The sequence below is a fragment of the Callithrix jacchus genome, chromosome 14 (genome assembly GCF_049354715.1).
Source record: "Callithrix jacchus isolate 240 chromosome 14, calJac240_pri, whole genome shotgun sequence".
NCBI lineage: Eukaryota > Metazoa > Chordata > Mammalia > Primates > Cebidae > Callithrix > Callithrix jacchus.
In genome coordinates, this window is record NC_133515.1 from 93,041,988 (window position 1) to 93,064,365 (window position 22,378).

General features: G+C 36.5%; 1 long non-coding RNA gene across 1 annotated transcript in view; it reads left to right on the forward strand.

Moving 5' to 3' along the window:
* Positions 1 to 453: 453 nt before the first annotated feature.
* LOC144579387 (uncharacterized) overlaps positions 454 to 22,378 on the forward strand; it is a 117,572-nt gene continuing 95,647 nt past the window's right edge. Inside the window, exon 1 of the long non-coding RNA XR_013526817.1 lies at positions 454 to 1,444. This is a non-coding gene — a long non-coding RNA (uncharacterized LOC144579387). The remainder of the gene's footprint in view (positions 1,445 to 22,378) is intronic.

Below are 22,378 nucleotides of genomic sequence, written 5' to 3' on the forward strand. Positions count from 1 at the left end.
TATGTGCTAGGTCATCTTTTTGTGATAAATTTCCCAGGTGTTCTTTGAGTTTCTTGTATTTGGATATATAAATCTCTAGCAAAGCTGCAGAAGTTGTCCTCGATTATTGCCTAAAGTATGTTTTCCAAACTTTTAGATTTATCTTCTTCCTCAGGAGCACCAATCATTTTTAGGTTTGGTCATTTAACACAATTCTAAACTTCTTGGAGGCTTTGTACATTTTTTAAAATTATTTTTTCTTTGTCTTTGAGCTCTGAAGTTCTTTCTTCTGCTTCTTTGATTCTATTCCTGAGAATTTCCAGTGCATTTCTTTAAGTGTGTCCTTAATTTTCAGAAGTTGTGATTGTTTTTTAATGTATGCTATTTCACTGGAGCTTTTAAAATATATATCCTGTATCATGTTTTTAAGTTGAATTTTACCTTTCTCTGCTGTCTCCCTAATTAGCTTAATAATTTACCTTCTGAATTCTTTTTTTTTTTTTTTTTGACAATTCAGAGATTTCTTCTTGGTTTGGATCCATTGCTGGTGAGGTAGTGTGATCTTTTTGGGGTCTTAAAGAAATTTGTTTTTTCATATTGCCAGAATTGTTTTTCTGCTTCCTTCTTATTGGGGTAGCCTATATCAAAGTGAAAATATGGGATTCCATGACTGTTGTTCAGATTCTTTTATCCCATGGGGTACTCCCTTGATTTGGTGCTCTCCCTTTTCCCCTAGGGATAGTGCTTTCTGAGAGGCAAACTACTGTGATTGTTATTTCTCTTCTGGCTTTAGCCACCCAGTGGAGCTAATGTGCTTCAGGCTGGTACTGGGGAGTGTCTGCAAAGAGTCCTGTGATGTGATCTATCTTCAGGTCTCTCAGCCATGGATACCAGTACCTGCTCTGTTGTGGGTAGCAAGGAGGTGAAGTGGACTCTGTGAGGGTCCTTGGTTATATTTTTGTTAAGTGTGCTGGTTTTGTGTTGGTTGGCCTCCACTAGGAGGCGGTGCTACCAAGGGTGCATTAGCTGCAGAAGTATAGTGAAAATACAAGCTTGCCCTAGGGTCAGGAGATGGGAGGGGCCATAGAGCTCCCAAGAGACTCTGTCCTTTGTCTTCAGCTCCAGGGCAGGTAGAGACAGTCCATCAAATGTGCCCAGAATTAGGCTGTCTGAATGCATGCTCTCTCTTTGGGTGGGGCTTGCTGCAGTTGCTGTGGGGAATGAGGGTGTGGTTCCCAGGCCAATGGAGTCATGTTCCTAAGGGAATAATGGCTGCCTCTGCTGTGTCATAGGCCACCAGGGAAGTGGGGGAAAGCTGGCAGCCCCAGATCTTATCCAGCTTCTACACAGCCCATAGCCCAAAAGACTGGTCTCACTCCCACTGTGCTCCTCTAACAGCATCTGGATTGTTTCCAGGTACCAGTAAGTAGGGCTGAGAACTTGCCCCAGGCTATAAGCCTCTCAGGTGAGAAAGCTAGCTGGCTCAGTTTCTTGGCTGTCCCATGGGATCTGTAGTAGAAATTTGATTCCTTCAAAGGGTCTCTGGATTCTCAACTATGCAATTTTATACCAGAGCGATATGGTTTGGTTATGTTCCTATCCAAATCTCATCTTGAATCATAATAGTCCCCATGTTCAAGGGTGGGGCCAGGTGGAGAAAATTGAATCAGGGGAATGGTTTCCCCCATGCTGTTCTTGTGGTAGTAAATAAGTCTCATGAGATTTGATTGTTGTATGAAGGGGAATGCCCCTGAACAAGCTCTCTTGTGTGCTGCTATGTAAGATGTGACTTTGCGCCTCATTCACCTCTGCCATGATTGTGAGGCTTCCCCAGCCATGTGGAATTGTGAGTCAATTAAACTTCTTTCCTTTATAAATTACCCAGTCTTAGGTATGTCTTTATTAGCAACCCGAGAAAAGACTGATACACAGGGACTAGAGAAGCCACAGATTTAGGTATTAATGGGAAGTCTTAGTTAAGATTAGGTTTGGGGCTAGGGTTACAGTTAAGGAAACCAATCACCTATGTATACCAAGAGATGACTGTACTTAGGAATAAATTTAACCAAAGAGATGAAAAACCTGCACACTGAAAACTATAAGATATTGTTTAAAGAAATTGAAGAAGACACAAATAAATGGAAAATATCTCATCATGAATTGGAATAACTAATAAGGTTAAAATGTCCTTACTACCCAAAGACATTTACAGATTTAATGCAATCTCTATTAAAATTCCAATGGTAGTTTTCACAGAAACAGAAAAAAAAATTAAATTAGTGTGGGGCCACAAAAGACCCCACACACTTAAGGAAATCTAGAGCAAAAAGAGTATGGCTAGAAACATCATCCCACCTGCTTTCAAATATATTACAAAGCTCCAGTAATCAAAAAAACATGGTACTGGCATGAAAACAGAAACAGATCAATGGGACAAAATAGACCAGCAATAAATTCACAACTAAAAAAAAAAGTCAAGATTACACAATGGAGAAAAGACAGTCTCTTTAATAAATGGTGTTGGGAACACTGGCTATCCATCTGTGGAAAAATAAATTAGATCTTTATCCTTCACCATGTGCAGAAATCAACACAAAATGGATTAGAGAATTAAATGTAAGACCTGAAACTATAAAACTTTCAGAAGAAAAGCAGAGAAAATATCCATGGCAGAGGTCTGGGCAATGATTTTTTAGATATCACCTCAAAAGCAGAGGCAACAAAAGCAAAATAGGTAAGTGAGATATCAAACTAGTAAGTTTCTGAACAACCGATAAAATGATAAACAGAATAAAGAGACAATATCATTAAAAAATGTGTAAACCATACAGCTGATGAGTTAGTATCCAAAATATATAAGGAACTCAACTGAATTGTAAGAAAACAATTGCCTTGATTATAAAATGGACAAAGAACCATACAGATTTTTCAAAAGAAGATATACAAATTGCCAACAGGTAATATGATAAAAATGTTCAACATCACCAGTCATCAGAGAAATGCAAACCAAAAATCACAAAAAGATATCATTTTATATTTGGTGGAAGGTCTATTAACCAAAAGACAAAAGATAAGTATTGGTGAGGCTGTGGTGAAAAGGGGATTCTTGCATTCCCACCTAAGGTGGGAATGCAAATTAGTGTAGCCATCATGGAAAAGAGTATGAAGGCATCTCAAAAAATTAAAAATGCAATTGCCATATGATCTAGCAATCCCACTGCTGGGTATGTAGCCAAAGAAAATGTAGTCAGTATGTCAAAGGGATATCTGCACTCCGGTGTTAATTGCAATGTTATTCATAATTCCAAAATATGGAATCAATCAAAGTGTTCATCAATGGATAAATGAATGAAGAAAATGTGGTAATACATACATAGTGGAAAACTGTTCCCTCAAAAATGAAGGAAATCCTGTTATTTGCAAAATGCAGATGGAATTGAAGACATCATGTTAAGTAAAATAAGGCAGACTCAGACAAATATCACATGATCTCACATATGTATGGAATCTAAAATAGTTGAATTCATAAAAGCAGCCAGTAGAATGGTGGTTACCAGAGGGTGACAGAGGCTGGAGGTTGAGGGAGATGTTCGTCAAAGATAAAAAATTTTAGTTAGGAGGAATATGTAGTTCCAGAGATCTATTGCACAACATGGTAACTACAGTTAATGAAAGTGTATTTTATTCTTGAAAAGAGCTCAGAGAGCAGATCTGTGCTCTCATTACAAAAAAATAACTATGTAAAGTAATGCAAATGTCAATTAGCTCAATTTAGCCATTCCATAATGTATATATATCTCAAAATATGTTGTACATTAAGTATATACAATTTTTATTTCTCAATCAAAAAAATAATTAAATGGCATTTCTGGTCATATTCTCAGCAAACAACACAGGAACAGAAAACCAAACACCCCATGTTCTCACTCATAAGTGGGAGTTGAACAATGAGAGCACATGGCCCAGAGAGGGGAACATCACACACCGGGGCTGTTGCCGGGTGGAGGGCAAGGGGAAAGGAAAGCCTTAAAACAAATACCTAATGCATACAAGGCTTAAAACCTAGATGACGGGTTGATAGGTACAGCAAGCCACTGCAGCACATATATACCTGTACAACAAACTTTTACATTCTGCTCATATATCCCAGAACTTAAAGTAAAATTAAAAAAAGAAAATAATAATTTAAAAATTTAAAAAATGATTTTATATTTTTCTCAGTGAGGTAATGTGCTAAGGACAGTTAATTTGTGCTCCCACAGGCAGATGTGGCTCAATGTATTAAATATGAAAGGGGTAGCTCAGGAGGAGTTATATATTTAGAAAGTTTAGAATATAGAGTGTTCCAAGTCATGACAATAAATGTTAATTTTATTTACTAAAAGTGGTATAAAGACACTGAACAAGATTAATAACTAGAGTGACATATGATATATATTTTATGCATATTCTGTGCTATGTACAACTCAAAATGAAAAGTGGGAGAACAATGTTTGCAGCTATTGCAGTTTCTAAGGAAAAGATGATGTTCTTAAATCTGGAGTCCCTAACCCCTAGACTGCGGACCCATATCAGCAAGCATTACCACCTGACCTCCACCTCATGTCACATCAGCTGCAGGATTAGCTTCTCATAGGAGGCCAAACCCCACTGTGAACTGTGCAAATGAGGGATCTAGGTTGCGTGCTCCTTCTGAGCATCTGACTCATGCCCGATCTGAAGTGAAATAGTTTCATCCCAAATCCAAAATCCCCGCCTGCTGACCCTCAATGTCCATGGAAACCAGGAAACTGGTGCCAAACAGGTTGGAAACTTCTGGTTTAGACTATCATGGTAGTAGTGCAGTTGATAAGGTCAGATGGATTCCACATATATTTTGTAATTAGAGGCAGGGAGACTTGCTGATCATCTAGGGAAGTGCACTGGAAATTTATTTTCCTTGAAGGAAATATAATTTTTGAGAAAGTCAGACTGTACAAACTTCTGTATTTGCAAAGCAAGAAATTTGCAAAGGTCTTGGGATTTATCCCTTGTAAATGTCAAGGGTCTTATGATATCTGCTTATTGTAGAAAACTTGAAAAATACAGATGTACCCAAATGTCACTTAGAAGTAGGTATGTATTGCATCTATGCCACAATTACATTTTTTAAGTACTTCCAGTTTTATCTCCTACAATGTTTTCCCCAGCATAAGTGAGAACATCGACTTCTAAGTACCATCCCCACTATTTTCTTTGACAATACACAAAAGGGGTACTTTCTACAACTCTAAAGTTTTCCATAGTTCTTTATACTTTCTTTTTCTTCCTTCCAATTTCTAAATTAATCACCTGCCAATCTATACACACACACACACACACAGACACACACACACACACACACACACAAAAGGAAGAGCTGCGTTTCAGCATTTCAGGGCTGCTGCCTCTATAAATTTTATCAAGTGAACATTACCGTCCATGATGGAATATTTTTAAATGATAATTTTAAATGTTCATTGGAAAAATGTGTTTCTTCTCCTTTTGCCATTCATATCTTGTCCCAGTTATCTCAAGAAAACAATTCAGTCATATTTGGGTCCTCACCTCATCATTATATCTAAGTTCTATAGATTATTACATTTTTTTCTTCATTTATAATTTTACTACACAAATTGAGATCATCATCTCTTTCTGGGACTACTGAAATGGCCTCTGGAACAGATGTCTCTCTATGTAATCTAGTTGACAACCAAATAGCACTATATCACACAGCCAGAATAAACACCCTGAACTACTCATCTGACTACCTCTACCCCTCAACTAGCTTCACTGAAACTTGAAATCTTTTAATACCTTCTCACTGCCCCAGGGCTGAATCCCAAGTACCTCTATTTGCTTTTAGAAATTTTTGGGACTTGCCAATGACTATTTCTGCAGCCTCATCTTTCACTCCATCCCCCTAAAACATGTATCTCATAGTCTAAACCTTATTAAAATCATTCGGTTCCTCTATATGGCAAGGGTCTTTCATTTTAGAGCCTCCACATGCCATGATCTTTCTTTCTAAGATAATATTTCTTACACAATTTAGGACTTCAGTGTTAATATCTCTTCCTCTATAAAACCTTACGACTTCTTTCCATACCATCTACTTTTAAAGTATATAGTTTCAAAATACTTTGCATTACTCTGTTATACCATTTATTACATTTACATTGTTATCGCTTTATCATTTATAGACTCCACTGTACTACATAAAAACTGGGCATCTCTCTTGCCAAGCACCTCATAGACACAGGACAAATATTTACTGACTTTTTGTGGTTTTGGTAGTCTTTTGTGCCAAGATTTCTCCCTTATCATCTGAATATAAGCCACAAAGTTTGTGCATTTTATGAAAAAGGTAAAATTATCTACCCTAAAAACTAGTAGAGTATGTATGTGTTCCCTCACCAAATCTCTGCCACATTGGAAAATGTACCAGAAAAACAAAGAAGAGAAAAACACCCAGTATCTACCTGGTGTATTTCTTCCAGCCTCCTATTTTTATCTGTTAGATAAATAGGTAGTAAATAGGTAGAACGTATAGTCAGTTCCAGAGATCAAGAGATGATACAGAGCTGGATAAATAGATGATAGTAGTTCTGTTTGAAAACATACTGCATGTGATAATGTGTACAGTTTTTTGTTGTTTTTGTTTTTATTATCTCTGTGTGTGTGTGTGTGTGTGTGTGTATGTGTGTGTGTTTAACATTATCCAGGAAACCTTTCCCATTTAATTGAAAATTGTTTCTAATGGCCACATTTGAATATCATATTCAAATATAAAATGCACATTTAGTAACATACATTATTTTCATTTTTATTATAAATAATTTAATAGTGATAATTTCTGTCAAAATAGTTGCCTAAATCTGAATGTTACATTAATATTTCAGACTCCAATGATCCTTTGCACTGGTGCCTGGTCTTCTAATGGAAACTTAAGAATAGCTTGGTGCACTTCCATTGAGACGCATTTACATAGACTAACCTTCCTCTTTGCTAACTGTTAGTGATCCTCTCCAGTTTCGTATAGTGGCATGCAAGCTATTGAGTCCAAAGACATCAACTCAGTGGAGTTGTATGAGCTCGAAAATTTACTTCGTTTCCTCATTCTAATAATAATAACTACCTTACTACCTCTCCTTATTGCTGAGCAGGTTTTTGTTTTGTTTCATGTTTTAAAATTTACCTGTGTTTTATGACCATGAAGGAGTAAAATATAAGTAAATGCGTCTTAACTAATAATATTATGTATGTGTTTGTAAGAATGGTTGATACATTTTGTTTTACTTGAAATGATTTTATGCCCTTTGTATCACTTGGATTAATTTCAGATGCTTGATTCACAGTGTATTTGGATCATCTCCAGAGTCATCTCAGGGTTGGCAAATAGATTCTTTCCAGTTTCATTCCAAGTGGCAGCTATAATCCGTGTGTGTGTGTGTGTGTGTGTGTGTGTGAGTGCACGCGCTGTTCCAGATGTACTTACCTTCCCAAGTTTTACAAAATTTCAAGGTCCTTTCAGCACATGGTATCTTTCCACAAGTTTGTTTCTCTACTTGGAATGCCATCTACCATTTCCCCATCTCTTTTGGCAAGTTGACACACATCAAAGATTGAAAGATACTGGCAGATCATGTTCCAGATAAGTTTTAAAAGGCTGTGTGTATGTTTGTGTGTGTATGAAATGTATCATAATATTTCAATATATGTACATTTTTCAGAGTGTATGTATATGGATGAGCAGGCATACACATGTATGTCTATCAGTGTGTCAATGTGTAAGAGACAGTCTATGGGGGAAGATATATATTGAGGATTAAAAGAAAATGTTTTTTTTCCAGTTTCTTAATGACAAAGCTTTCAGCCTGTGAATTTCCAGTTAATGGCAAATGGAGGACATGATTGTGCCTCTCCTTGGGCTTTTACTCGGAAGGCAAATGGATGAGAGGTTCCTGAAAGCCACTACATCTGCACTGCCCATTGCTGTGTGAAGCTGTCAGCTTCCTATCACAAGATGACCTCACACAGCAAGGTGCAGATGCTTCACTGTATTAGTTATAACAGTACATTGGAGAGGAAGAACAGACATGCATTATTGTAAGGAAAATTAACAACCAGTGTCTGGGAGAGAAAGAATTGAAAATGACAGGCCGGTTTTAAGAGACCTTTTGTTTGGGCATGCATTATTCACCTAGAAATGGACACAATTACTGAAAATTAGAAATGAAACTGGGCTTTATACAATGAAATGAGATAATTTCCTGGCCAAAACAAGTGGGCTCATGTTGAAAGGAAAGCCATTAAAATATACCTAAGCAGCAACTTAATGGGGGAGAAATTCAATTTGAAAATGAGAGAACATTTTCAGATAGAAAGGGCAGGCAGTGGAACAGTGTGCTTAATGAGGTACAGTAGATATATTCAAGTTTAATCTAGATAATTTTAGATAATTATACAAAATGCTTAAGATAAGAGATTTTTCCTCCTTTTTTCTGATGCCAAGTATTTGACTGGAAAAGAAAAAAAAAACACATCCTATTATCGGTTGTTTTTTAGAATATCTATTTTTAAAAACTGAAAGTTTAAAGAGTTTTTCTCCAGATTACTGGATGTCAATCCATAAAAGGACTGTTTTGTTGTCAAATACAGTAGTCCCCCTTATCCATGGCTTTGTTATCTGTTGAGGTCAACTGCAGTCTGAACACATTAAATGGAAAATTCAAGAAATAAAACAATCAAATAATTTTGAATCACATGCTGTTCTGAGTAGGGTGATGAAATCTCACACAGTGCTGCTCCATACTTACCAGTATGCGAATCCTTCATCCAGCATCTCCAGACTGTCTAAGTGCCCTGCCTGTTAGTCAGTAGCCATTGTGGTGATCAGATCTAGTGTCATGGTACCACAGTGCTTGTGTTTAATAATCCTTATTTTACTTAATAATTGCCCCAAAGCACAAGAGTACCATCTCTAATATTAAACCTTTTTATAGGTATGTATGTAGAGGATAAATCTTAGTTTATGTGTAGGGTTCAGTAATATCCATGGTTTTATGCATTCATTGGATATCTTGGAACACATCATCCCTCACAAATAAAGGGAAACTACTATAATGCTTGACAAAGACATCCAGGATTTTTATTGCTCCTAATTTCTCCATTTCTATATAAAGAATCATCTCACATTGGTTGTTAACCCTTCTTTGTGTTCACCCTTGGGTTGTAAGTCTGTGCTAGGAAATCACCTGCTGGGAAATGGCCACTCTCTGACAGTCAAAGATAGCTTCAAGGCCGATGATGAGATTTTCCAAATATTATCTAGCTCCAAATATATTTATGAGTATCTTTGAATTAGTATGGCTGACAAGCCTTAGGTATTATGTGCCTCCTCTACAGAGAGGATCCAGGAAAGTAAGTAGATACTCAAATTTTAAATAGATTGTCTAGGAGAGAATGCTAAGATTCATCAGGGAAGAGATAGAAGTGCCAGAAGTAAGGAGAAGGTTCAAGGCACTTATCCCCACAGGGAACTTACTGAGAGCCAGAAGATTCTGGACACAGGGAAACAGTAAGAGAGAAACCCCAAGGGCTTCAAATTTATGATCTTGGCAATAGGAGAAACCCTGGACCCACGAGCCTTGGATGTGACACACAGAGTTGCCTAAATATTGCACAAAGACATTGCTCCAGAAAGGGAACTCACACAAAATCCTGTAGGTATTCAAATCTGGAACAGTGCCTCATCCAGGCACCATTTTCAGAGCCTAAGTATCGGAGATCTATAGGCACAGCTGAGGCTGCTACACTGCTCAAAAGAGAGAGAGAGGAGACTGAAAAATATCATACCCCACTGGCAAGGCCCCTACCACCCTGCTTGTAAGTTGCTGTTGAGACTGAGATGTCAGTGGACCACACCCTCCACAGCTTCTTCTCCACACTGCTTACCTGGGAGGGACCCTGCCTTTGAGAGTCCCAGGCCCAAGGCACCAGTTTGAGAGTTTTATGCTAGGCTGCGTCCTACTCTAAGGCTGAGTTCAGCCTGATTCTGTTGCAGCTGTCTTCTGGCCAAGGATGAACAGAGAACCAGACTCTCTTACATGTACCTAGGACAATACCCACGGCCCTTCAGTGGGCTGCTGTGACACTGAGATCTGAGTTGACCGCACTCCCCACAGCTTTCTCCCCACACTGCTTATCTGGGAGGGGTCCCACTCTCCCTGGTTTCTGAGCCAAGGAGACATTTTAAGAGAGTAAGGCTGGGCTGCACCCTGTCCTCAAGCTAAGTTCATGCTGACATGGATGCGGCCAACACCTGGCTGAGGAAGGACAGTAAAAGCATTCTCTCCTATGCATATCTAGAACAATTACCCATCACCGTGCTACAAGCTGCTGTGAGACTGAGACCTGAGCAGACCGCACTTCCTACAGCTTCTTGCCCATGCTGCTGGCCTGAGGGATGGATCACCTTCTCTGGTCACAAGCTCACATCTAGCACCATTTTGAGTATTTAATGCTTGGCTATGCCCCACACTTGGGCTGAGTTTGAGGTGAGATGGCTGCACCCACCACACAGCTGAAGAAAGGACAGTGGAGATCAGGCTCTCCTAAGCACACTTAGGACAATACCTATTTCCATGCTAGAGTTGGTTGTGGGACTGGGGACTAGCCTGCCTCAATCATCACAGCTATCAGGAGCACTACCATTTACTGCCTGGGTCCCAGTGGGTTGCTCCACCGCTGCTACTGCCATCCCCTGCGCCACACCAGCTGACCAGAGGCCTGAAAACTCTCCTGTACATGTGGCCCACTGCTCCCACTTCTAGCTTCTAACAAAGCCATCTGGAAGCATCAGAATCAACCCTCTGGGAACCACTAACACTGAAACCGTATAAGCTTCTCTGGGAACAGACAACAGGTACATTTACCCACTGCTGTCAACACTGAGACCCAAAGACTGGATCTAGTGGTGTCCCAGCCCCCAAAAAAACTTAACCACAATTTCAAGTAATAACTGTGCTCTATGCCACCAAGGAAATCACACATACCATTGACCGTGTGTGTTGCCAAAGAAGTCATATAAAGATCACACTACCATGAGTAACCAAAATCAAAGCCAAATTATCCTACTGAACCAATAAGACATATACATCCTCAGGAAAAAGATTCTCCCCTACCTACAAAAGCAAAGCCAAAAAATTGGTGCAAGTGACTGCTACACCAGATACACAGATATCAATGAAAAGACACAGGAAATATGAAAAAGCAGGGAAATGTGATACCACCAAAGGATCACAACAATTTTCCAACAACAGATTATAATAAAAAAAAAATCGGTCACGCCTGTAATCCCCGCACTTTGGGAGGCCAAGGGGGGTGGATCACGAGGTCAAGAGATCAAGAACATCCTGGTCAACATGGTGAAACCCCATCTCTACTAAAAGTACAAAAAATTAGCTGGGCATGGTGGTGCATGCCTGTATTCCCAGCTACTCTGGAGGCTGAGGCAGGAGAATTGCCTGAACCCAGGAGGCAGAGGTTGTGGTGAGCCAAGATCGCGCCATTGCACTCCAGCCTGGGTAACAAGAGCGAAGAGCGAAACTCCGTTTCAAAAAAAAAAAAAAAAAAAAAAATTCCTTAAAATGCCAGATAAATAATTTGAAGTATTGATTTGAAAAAGCTTAATGTGATAAAGAGAAATATAACCAATACAAAGAAATCAGAAAATCAATTCTGGATATGAATGAGAAATTTACCAAGGAGATAGATATTTTCGTATAAAAAAAGGAGCAGAAATTCTCTATCTAAACACTCATTTAAGAAAATATAAAATACATTCAAAAGCTTCAATAATAAACTAGACCAAGCAGAAGTTTCAAAAGTTGAAGAGAGGACTTTTGAAATAATCCAGATAAAAATAGGGGTAAAAAAAGAATTAAAAAGAATGAGCAAAATATTTGGGATATCTGACACTACATAAAGTTACCAAACATAGGAATTATTGGTATTTTCAAGAGAAAGAGAGAGATCAAAAAGTTGAGAAAACCTATTTAAGAAAATATTTGATGAAAATTTTCCTCATCTAGAAAGGTAGTCAGACATGTAGATATGGGAAGGCGAGCAATCATAGGCAAACAGATTGCAAAAAGTAATTTATTCCAGAATATTACATTCAGAATGTGTAAAGAGTGAACAAAACAATTATAAAATTGGTAGGAGAAAAGTATCTACCCACCCATAAAGGAAACTGCATCAGTCTAACAGCAAACTTTTCAGCAGAAACTTTACAGGCCGGAAGAGAATGAGATTGCATTTTGAAGGTGCTAAAAGAAAAGTAGGGGTGGGGAACAAAAAACCTGTTATTCAAGAATTTTATATCTTTTCAGAATAAGCTTCACAAATGAAGATGAAATAAAATCTTTTTCGGACAAGCAAACACTAAAAGAATTTTTCACTACAAGATCAATTCCATAGGAAATGCCCAAAGGGGTCTTAAACATGGAAACAAAAAATCAATATTCGTCATCATGAAAACACATGGAAATATAAATTTTATAGTTCTTGTAAAACAATCACACAAGGGAGAAAGAGAAATGAATCAAATGGCAACATGACAAAATTTCATCAAACCACAAGGACAAAAGATAGGGAAATAAACAAAATGCATAAGCAATGTGAAAACAATTAATATTATGGGAACAAAGCTTCATATATCAATATTAGTATTAAATGTGAATGAATAAAATGCTCTACTTAAATGATACAGATTGGCAGGATGAATTTAAATAAAAATGTAAACCAACTATATGCCACCTACAAGAAACTTACCTTTCCCATAAAGTCACACATAGACTGAAAGTAAAGGAGTGAAAAAAGATATTTCATACAAATGAAAACCAAAAGTTGGCAGAATTGGGCATAATTAGACAAAATAGACTTTAAAAAGGTAATACAAGACAAAGATAATGATATCTATAATAATAAAGGGTTTAATTCATCAAAAAGATATTACAATCCTAAATATAAATAAACCCAACATCAGAGTACCAACATTCACACAAAAACATACACACACTTGATCTAAAGAAAGAGGCAATAATAGTGGGAGACTTCAACACCCCACTCACAGCCCCAGACAGATCATCACGATAGAAAATTTACCAAGAAACATTGTACTTAAATTGAACATAGACCAAATGGTTTTCACCAACATTAATGAACATTCCACTACACAACTCTACCAGATAACATTTTCATCATCACAGGGAACATTCTCCAAAATAGACCACATGTGAGACTACAAAACAATTCTTAAAAATTGATATCATATGAAGTATCTTCTCAGATCACAGTTGAATAAAGCTAGAAATTAATACCAAGAGAAATTTTAGAAACTATACAAATACATAGAAATTAAACAGGGTGCTCTTGCATGATCACTGGATCAACATATTAGATGAAATTTTTCTTAATTGCAACTAATGAAAACAAAAACACAACATACCAAAATCTGTGGAATATAACAAAAGCAGTGCTAAGAGGAAAGGTTTTAGCATTAAATGTCAGCACTAAAAAAAAAGTAGAAATATCACAAATTAACAACCTAACATCACAGCTCAAGGAACTAGGAAAACAAGAACAAACCAAACCTATAGTTAGTAAAAGAAAAGAAATAACAAAGATCAGAGCAAAACTAAATAAAATACAAACAAAAACAATAAAGATCAGTTAAATACAAAGTTGGTTTTTCAAAAGATAAATGATATTATTAAACCATTAGCTAGACTAAAGAAGAAGAGAGATTATCCAAACATAATCAGAAACAAAAAGGGGGACATTATAACTGATTCCACAGAAATATGGAAGATCATCAGCGGCTATTAAAACAGCAGTATGATCACAAACTAGAAAACCTACAGGAAACAAAGAAATTTCTGGAAACATATAACCTCATGAGCTAGAACCATGAAAGAAATAAAACTCTTGAACAGGACCAATAAAGAATAGCATTATTAATTCAATAATGAATCAGGAATACAAATAAAGTCCAATAGAACTATCGGGGACCAAATTCTATCATACACTTTCAAGGAAGAACTATTACTAATTATCCTGAAACTATTCCAAAATTCAAGGGGAGGAAATTCTTCCTAACTTATTTTACAAGATCAGTGCGAGCTGATGCCAAAACCAGATAAAGATACAACAAAAATGAAAACTAAAGACCAGTATTCCTGATGAACATAGATGCAAAACTCCTCAACAAAATACTAACAAATCCAACAGCCCATCAAGAAGATAATACTTCATGATGAGGTGGAATTTATTCCAGGGATACAAGAATTAGTCAACATATTTGAGTTAATAAATGTGATACATCACATAAATAGAATTAAGGACAAAAACCATATGATTATCTCAATAGACATAGAAAAAGCACTCAGTAAAACTCAGCGTCCCATTATGATTAAAATCTCTTAAAACAACTAGGCATAGGAAAAACATACCTCAACATAATAAAGACAACGTACCACAAACCCATAGCTTAATGGAAAAAAATTGAAATCAGTCCCTGTAAGAACTGGAACAAGACAAGCATGCTTACTTTCACCATTCTTAATCTACATAGTACCAGAAATCTTCACCAGCAATCAGGCAAAAGGAAGAAAATAAAAGGCAACCAAAATGGAAAAGAGGAAGTCAAAGTATCGCTGTTAGCTGAGGATATGATCTTATATCTGGAAAACCTTTTAAGGACTGCACCAAAAAAACTCTTAGATTTGATAAATTAATTCAGTAAAGTTTCAGGACAAAATATTAACATAGAGAAGTCAGTGGAATTTCTATATACCAATACTGATCCACTTAAGGATCAAATCAAGCTAGTAATGCCATTTAGAGTAGCTACAAAAAAATAAATTACCTAGGAATATATTTAACAAAGGAGGTCAAAGATCTTTATAAGGGGAACTTATAAATCATATATGGCACAAACATATGGGAGAACATCCCATGCTCATGTACCATCATGTACAGATATGGTTAAAAATACCATACATCACAAAGCAATTCACAGATTCAACACAAGCCCTTCAAATTACCATTGTCATTTTTCACAGAATTGTTTTAAAAATTATAGAATTTATATGGAATCACAATAGAGGCCAAATATCCAAAGCAACCCTAAACACAAAGAACAAAGCTGAAGACATCACCTTACCTGACTTCAAATTATATTACAAGACTATAGTAACTAAAACAGCATGTTATAAAAATAGATACAAGATAAATGAAACAGAATAAAAGTAACATACCTACTACCAAGTGATCTTTGACAAAGTCAACAAGCGTATACACTCAGGAAGAGCACACCCTATTAAAAGTTGGTGTTGCAACAATTGTATAACCATATTGAGAATGAGTCTGCGCCCATACATCTCACCATATAAAAAGATTAGCTCAGGATTGATTAAAGACCTAAACATAAAACCTGAAAGTACATAAATTCGAGAAGAAAATCTAGCAAAAACTCTTCTTGATGTTGGCCTAGGCAAATTATTTATGACCAAGTCCTCAAAACCTAATGCAACAAAAATAAAGAGAGACAAATGGAACTTAATTAAAATAAAATATTCTCCACAAAAGAAGAACTAATCAACAGAGTAAACAGACAAATTACAGAGCCGAAAAAGTTTATTTGCAAACTATGCATCCCACAAAGGAATAATATCCAGAATCTACAATGAACCCAAACAGTTCAGCAAGAAAAAAATCAAATAATCCCACTAAAAAATGGGCAAAGAAAATAAACAGGTATTTTTCCAAAAGTGGATACATAACAGCAACCAACAAACATATTAAAAAATGCTCAACATCATTAATCATCAGAAAAATGAAAATTAAAAGCACAATGAGATACCATCTTCCACCAGACAGAATAGCTGTTATTTAAAAAGACAATAACAACAAACAAGAAGATGTTGGCAAAGATGCAAAGAAAAGGGAATGCTTATCTACTGTTAGTGGGAATGTAAATTAGTGCATCCTTTGTGGAAAACAGTCTGAAGATTTCTCAAAGAACGAAAAATAGAACCATTCTATCCCTCAATCCCACTACCGGGTATATACCCAAAGGAAAAAAATATATCAAAAATATACATGCACCAGTATGGTTATTACACTGTTATTTATAATAGCAAAGATATGGGAGCAACATAAGTGTCCATCAATAGAGGACTGGACAAAGAAAATATGGCATATTTACTATGAAATACTACTCAGCCATAAAAAATGAAATAATGTCTTTGCAGCAATATGAATTGAACTGGAGATCATTACCCTAAGTGAAATAACTCAGAAACAGAAAGTCAAATACATCATGTTCTTGCTTATAAATAGGAACTAAACACTGGGTACACATGGGCATATAGAGTGGACTAATAGAGATTGGAGACTCCAAGAGCTGGGAGGTGGGAAGAGACTTGAAAGGGAGTTAAAACATAATCTATTGGCTATATTATTTGCTGTTTGAGTGATGTGTACACTAGAAACCGAGACTTCGCCACTGTACAATATATGCATGTAAGAAATCTGCACTTGGGCTGGGCGTGGTAGCTCATGCCCGTAATCCCAGAAATTTGGGAGACCGAGGTGGGTGGATCACCTGAGGTCAGGAGTTCAAAACCAAACTGGTCAACATGGTGAAACTCTGTCTCTACTAAAAATATAAAATATGTATATATATCCAGGTGTGGTGGCTCACACCTATAATTCCAGCTACTCAGGAGGCTGAGGCAGGAGAATTACTTGAACCTGGGAGGCGGAAGTTGCAATGAGTCAAGATCATGCCACTGCACTTCAGTCTGAGTGACAGAACAAGACTCTGTCTTGGGGAAGAAAAAAGAAAAAGCTTCACTTCTACCCTCTAAATATATCAAAATTTTCTAAAGTTATAAAAAAACACATGAACTTATCCAAGAAGATAATGTCTTAAAGTTACTATCTCCAAGACCACAAATTTTACCTTTCTAAATGTGGTCTAGAGATCAGTTCTTGGGTGTAGATACTGAAATGACAATCCTCACATCCAGTATTTATGCCTAAGGCACATATTGTGGAAAATCTCAGGCACCAAAACCAACTGGTAATGACTCTCAAAGCACTGACACTAAGCTTCCTACATTGTGATGACAGTCACACAGATCATGCCAACGTATTTCTTCCATTAATAACTTCTCAGATGAAAAAAAATTCCAGCTTTCTTTTCCATAATATACTGGTCCTACTATGCATTTACAATTAAGACTACCTATCCCTACCGTGTGATGAGCTGCTATTCTAGTTCTTAACCATAAGAGAGATAATCTTTGGTTATCTCTGTAATGATCTTTCTTTTGGCCCCTACTTTTATTTCTGGAAACTCAGTAGGAGCTGCTGGAACCTGAGAAATAACATACCAGCTAGTCAAAATAAAGGAAGTTGCTATTAAGTTCAGTTTATGTAAATCTCATAGCATACTTCCTACCCAGAAACAAAAGAAAAAACAAAATGTCCATATGTTCAGTGTACTTGCTTTTTTGCTTGCTTGCTTACAAATAAAGACATTATCCAACAATGAGCAGTATAGAGTAGATTAAAGAAAGTTTGTATCTATATTTACCACTATGGACAGCTCCCAGAGCAGAGAGATCCATAGCTGGCTCCAGCAGGTAAAATGTCTCTGTTAATGGATCTTAAAAATCCAGAATAGAATCCACACAGGTAAGAAGACCTTGCTCTGGGTCACACTAACAAGACAGCAGGATCTGATGGCCACAGGTTCTCTCATTATGATTGAATTTTCTTCTGTTATATTTTTGTTAGTAGAAGTCACAAATGCATTTTCATTGATATAAGGAGTTTAAAGACACAATAGAGCTTAAGGTGAAAATTCCTTCCATTGGCCAAAAGCCTTTTCTTGAAGAACATAAGTTCGTTAACAGGTTTTTAAAACAGCAGTTCCCAAACCCCCCCACCCCCCCCCACCCCCCCCCCCCCCCCCCCCCCCCCCCCCCCCGTTCCTGGACCCATCCTGTTATTTCCATCTGTATAGCAGAATCCTCACTAGCATAACACTCCTGGCCATTCACTTTCCCTCTCTCACTTCCTCCCTTGAAGGGAAGGAGAACTGACCTTGTTAGTGAGTTTTGATAGATGATAACGAGCTTGTAAGGTCCACCTCCTTTCTGTCTCCTTTTTCTTGGAAGTTGGCAGTTACTCTAGTCAGTGTCACTAGATTTATAGGAATAGACCCTGCTCCCTCCATTAGTAAGGCTGGCAGTTTTAGTATTGTGTTCTCATGTCCTCACATGAGAGTAGTAAACCTCGAGAAGAAGAATTTTGAAGAATAATGTTACAAATGGACGAATACTGAAGAATCCAGGGCACATGGTATCTTATCTTCATGGCTTTCTGTCGTATTTGTTTAAAATAAATTCTGTGTACTTAAGAGGTTTTTTATGAAGCTTTGAGATTGTAGCTACCATCCTACACCAGGGCTGAGGCAAGATCAATTAGGAAATTACATGTTTTGTTTTGATTTTTGTATTAACATAGACTTAAGGTTATAATCCTTATCAATTGATTATGCTTGTGAATATTAGAGATCCAAATAGCAGCCCTAGTCACAGTAATTTGATACATTTTATTAACTGAATAAAATAACAATGAAGTCTCCTACAAGGTTTGGATATATAGCCTTCACTTGGATAGAGGTAGAAGAGGGCAGATCATAGATATTTAAACCACCTCTTCAAATGTTATTCTTCAAGGAAGTTTACACCGGGGGTGAGTTAATCTTGGTACTATTAGCCTGGTACAGGGACAGTCTCAGGGCATAGGAAAGTGGCAGAGAAATTGAAGGATGCTTTAGATGAATATAAGATTGCGTTTTAAGATAATGTAAGATTGTGTTTTTTTACATGAATGAATATATACATTTATATAAATATGTGCATACATAAATATATAATATATACATAAACATATACATATAGAAACTATATAAACATATATTTCAAACACAATCAAGGTTTTAAAGGCCATGATTCAAATGAAAGTGATATAAAAATGTACTTAGGACATTATATACCAAAATTTTACTACTTTTAAGGTTTTGGCTGAACAAGGGGAAAATTGTTTTCCTCATAACAGGGCCAGCAAAAGTGATCAGGGCTTAAGAAAACCTAACAGAAGACAATAATGACGACTGAGATCAAGCTGAAATAATTTTTCGGGATAGATCTAAGAGTCCAAAAATTATTTAAAAATGCCACTTCAGAGCAACGATAAAGTACACATTAAGTGCTACTGGAAAACTGCCTTCTTGAATATTGTGATAATTATAACAGATTCTATACTATTTTAACATATGCAATAGGAAAAGGCTAGAAGGAACAGTGTAAAATCCTCAAATTATTGTTGAGTGAGTTTCAAGGTAAATCCATCATTATGAGCAGAGACACAGGTATTGAGTGTTTTATCAGGCAATATGCTATGGTAATTTTATGAAATTACAAGTCTGAGGCAAGATAAAAGATAAATGATATGAACCAGGGTGAGTCTGTCAGATCTCAACAAGTTTTACCCAGGCTGGAGCTACATTTTGGATTGAGAGAGGAATAACTCTTAGATGAAATTACACTGCTCAGGATAACAAGGCAGAAATATTTTGACAGAAATAGAAATGAAAGCAACACATTTCTTGCTATGAAGGACCCCAGTAGAGTCAAGACATATATTATAAAGAAAAACATAAAAGAGCATTCAACAAAGAAAATTAAGCATAGCTGTTTTCTCAACCATCTAAACAATGACACATTTATAAATCAAGAGGAGCCCTAAGGAATAGTGGGAGGGCAATATCCAAGTTGGAAGAACAGGCAGAATTAGGTTGATAGATGTTTAGGGACATCAGGAAATTGAAGACACCCAAATATGACTGAATGAGGTCAAGCACTATTTGGAGAGCAAATAACTGAAGTTGTCCAAATTATGAATCAATGTATTTTGCCAGTAGAATTGTCTGTCATCAATATAAACACCCCACTGTCAGGAGAAAGCAGCATCAGTAGAAATGTGTTGGACACAAAGTGGAGAAAGAAAACTTGATAATAGAAAATTAGGCACTTGGATGCTCTGAGGAATCTCAGGACCGATGATAGGGTGGCCCATTATTCCCATTCTGGAACTTTGGTAGGGCCAGAGTATGGGCAACTGAAAAAAGTAAATTTTGACGCTGCATCCTCAGTCAGTGTGATTACATCAGCTCTTCTGGAGAATGAGATAGGAACATGCTCATCTTCCTTTTCTTTATTATTCTTCTCTCCTCCCTAAGTTTCCTCCTCCTCCTCTTCCTACTGCCTTCCTTATTCCCTCCTATTTCTTCTTTCTCCTTTGTCTTTTCTCCCTTTAAAGGAACACCAAAATGCCTAACTTCATATTTTCAGGATTAAATATAATAATGTAAGAAATGATAACAGAGTTAACATTTTCTAAGACTTACTTGAAAATTAAATATTTTTCTTAATTTTCTCAGGCTTTGTACATAATTTTATTTTGGAAGATCTGATACTAGTGATTTGTATTTAAATGGAGCTATATCTTTATTGGCATTTGCATTAATCTTGATGTTGCCATTTGATTTCATTACAGAACCTCTGATAGAGTGCTTTGGAAAGTGGCTTAAAATATTTTGGAATGGGAAATAGGCAGGAACAGTCCCAGCCTTGGATGTAGCATGGATCTATAGTAGATGTGATTCATGTTCTGTTCTAATCTATTTTAGTTGTAGGGGCAGAATCTATATTCTCCAGTAGTGTTTTAGAAAGATAATCAAGGGGGATAGTTTTATTATTGGGCAAGTGGCTTCATGAGAGTAGAGCATAAATAACAGTTTCCTTCAGAGTAACCAAATCTTTGGTTGACCATAAGCTTAATGTCCAAACCCAGTGAATTAAGAGATAGAAGACATGAAATATTTGGGGGAGAATAATTCCTCTCAAACTAGTGTTTTCTTATGTGGTTTAAAGCATCATTATTGTACTAAATCTTGCTCTTTACTATTCCCATATAGAGGTGGATTAAGTTCTCATATTGGTAAGTTTGAGAGAGGACCTGAATTCAGGTAGTCAGCCCCCATTACTCTCTTACTTGGAGACACAGGCTAATCACAGAGCCCACGTGCATTTCATTGCCTTTGATCGTGCACAGAGCACAGGCTTCTTTTTATGAGGGTCAGGGTGGTATAGCGGTTCTCGGGAATAAGCTCATTTTGGGGGACTTGTCAATAGCAAGAAGTAACAGAAAGGTCAAGTGGTCTTTGTAGAGCATCTCTGCCTATGTTGGAGCAATATTTTAAACTCTACTTAATCCACAAAGTGATATTATGGGAAAATAGAGTAGGCTGTATGACATACGTGTGAAACTGTGCTACTGATTCTGTAGACTTAAAGGCAAGACCTAAAATCAAGACTTAATTCAAACAGAAATACGTGACAGCTCAATGTAGAACAGGCATTCAAAAATCCGTAAAACAGTCCAACAGATTGTGAGCAAGACAATATCCTTTTAGAAGTGCTAAGTGTAGTGGTGGGCATATTAAATATATAGCTGAATAATTTTAAACCTTCTACTTAAATGAAAGCCTAGGGAGATCTTGGAAATATAATCTACCCTTACAAAGCCCCACTTACAGAAAATATACTAAAAAGAAGGTGAATGACCCCTAACATGCACATCCCATGACAGTCAGGTGATGTGAGGTTGCTATCAAAAGTAATTCTTTAAAGAGATTCTTGTCATAGTGGGTAGCAATAACCTACTAAAACCATCATTGTTTATAGAGAAAATTATTTTAATATACTTACCATCTTTTCACCCTATTAGGGAGAGGTACCATCTACAAAGAACTGTATATTTACTTCAAAATTTTATCTGGATTAGCACCAAGACAAAGTAAATTATATTTGCAAAATCTTTAGTTACTAAGTAATCAGTACAATAGAATTAGTTATGTAGGAAAATTTTTAAATAGCTCTTAAGCAATTACAATTATATTGAAGTCCGATTTTTGATAATACAAAATATATCTACTTTAATTTAACAAAAATCATACATATTTAGATGTTTTTAATTTTAAAATAATACACCTGCTTATATTTAATAGATAATTTACTACAACAGCTTATATTTGTTAAATGAATTAGTAAACTCTCACATTAAAGTCAATATGAGTAACTTGAAATTTCATTCCACAGCTAACCAGTTTACTAGTTTTCTTTAGTAATTTATTCAAAAACTGACAGCAGAAGATTAACTTGCAAGGTTTTTTATG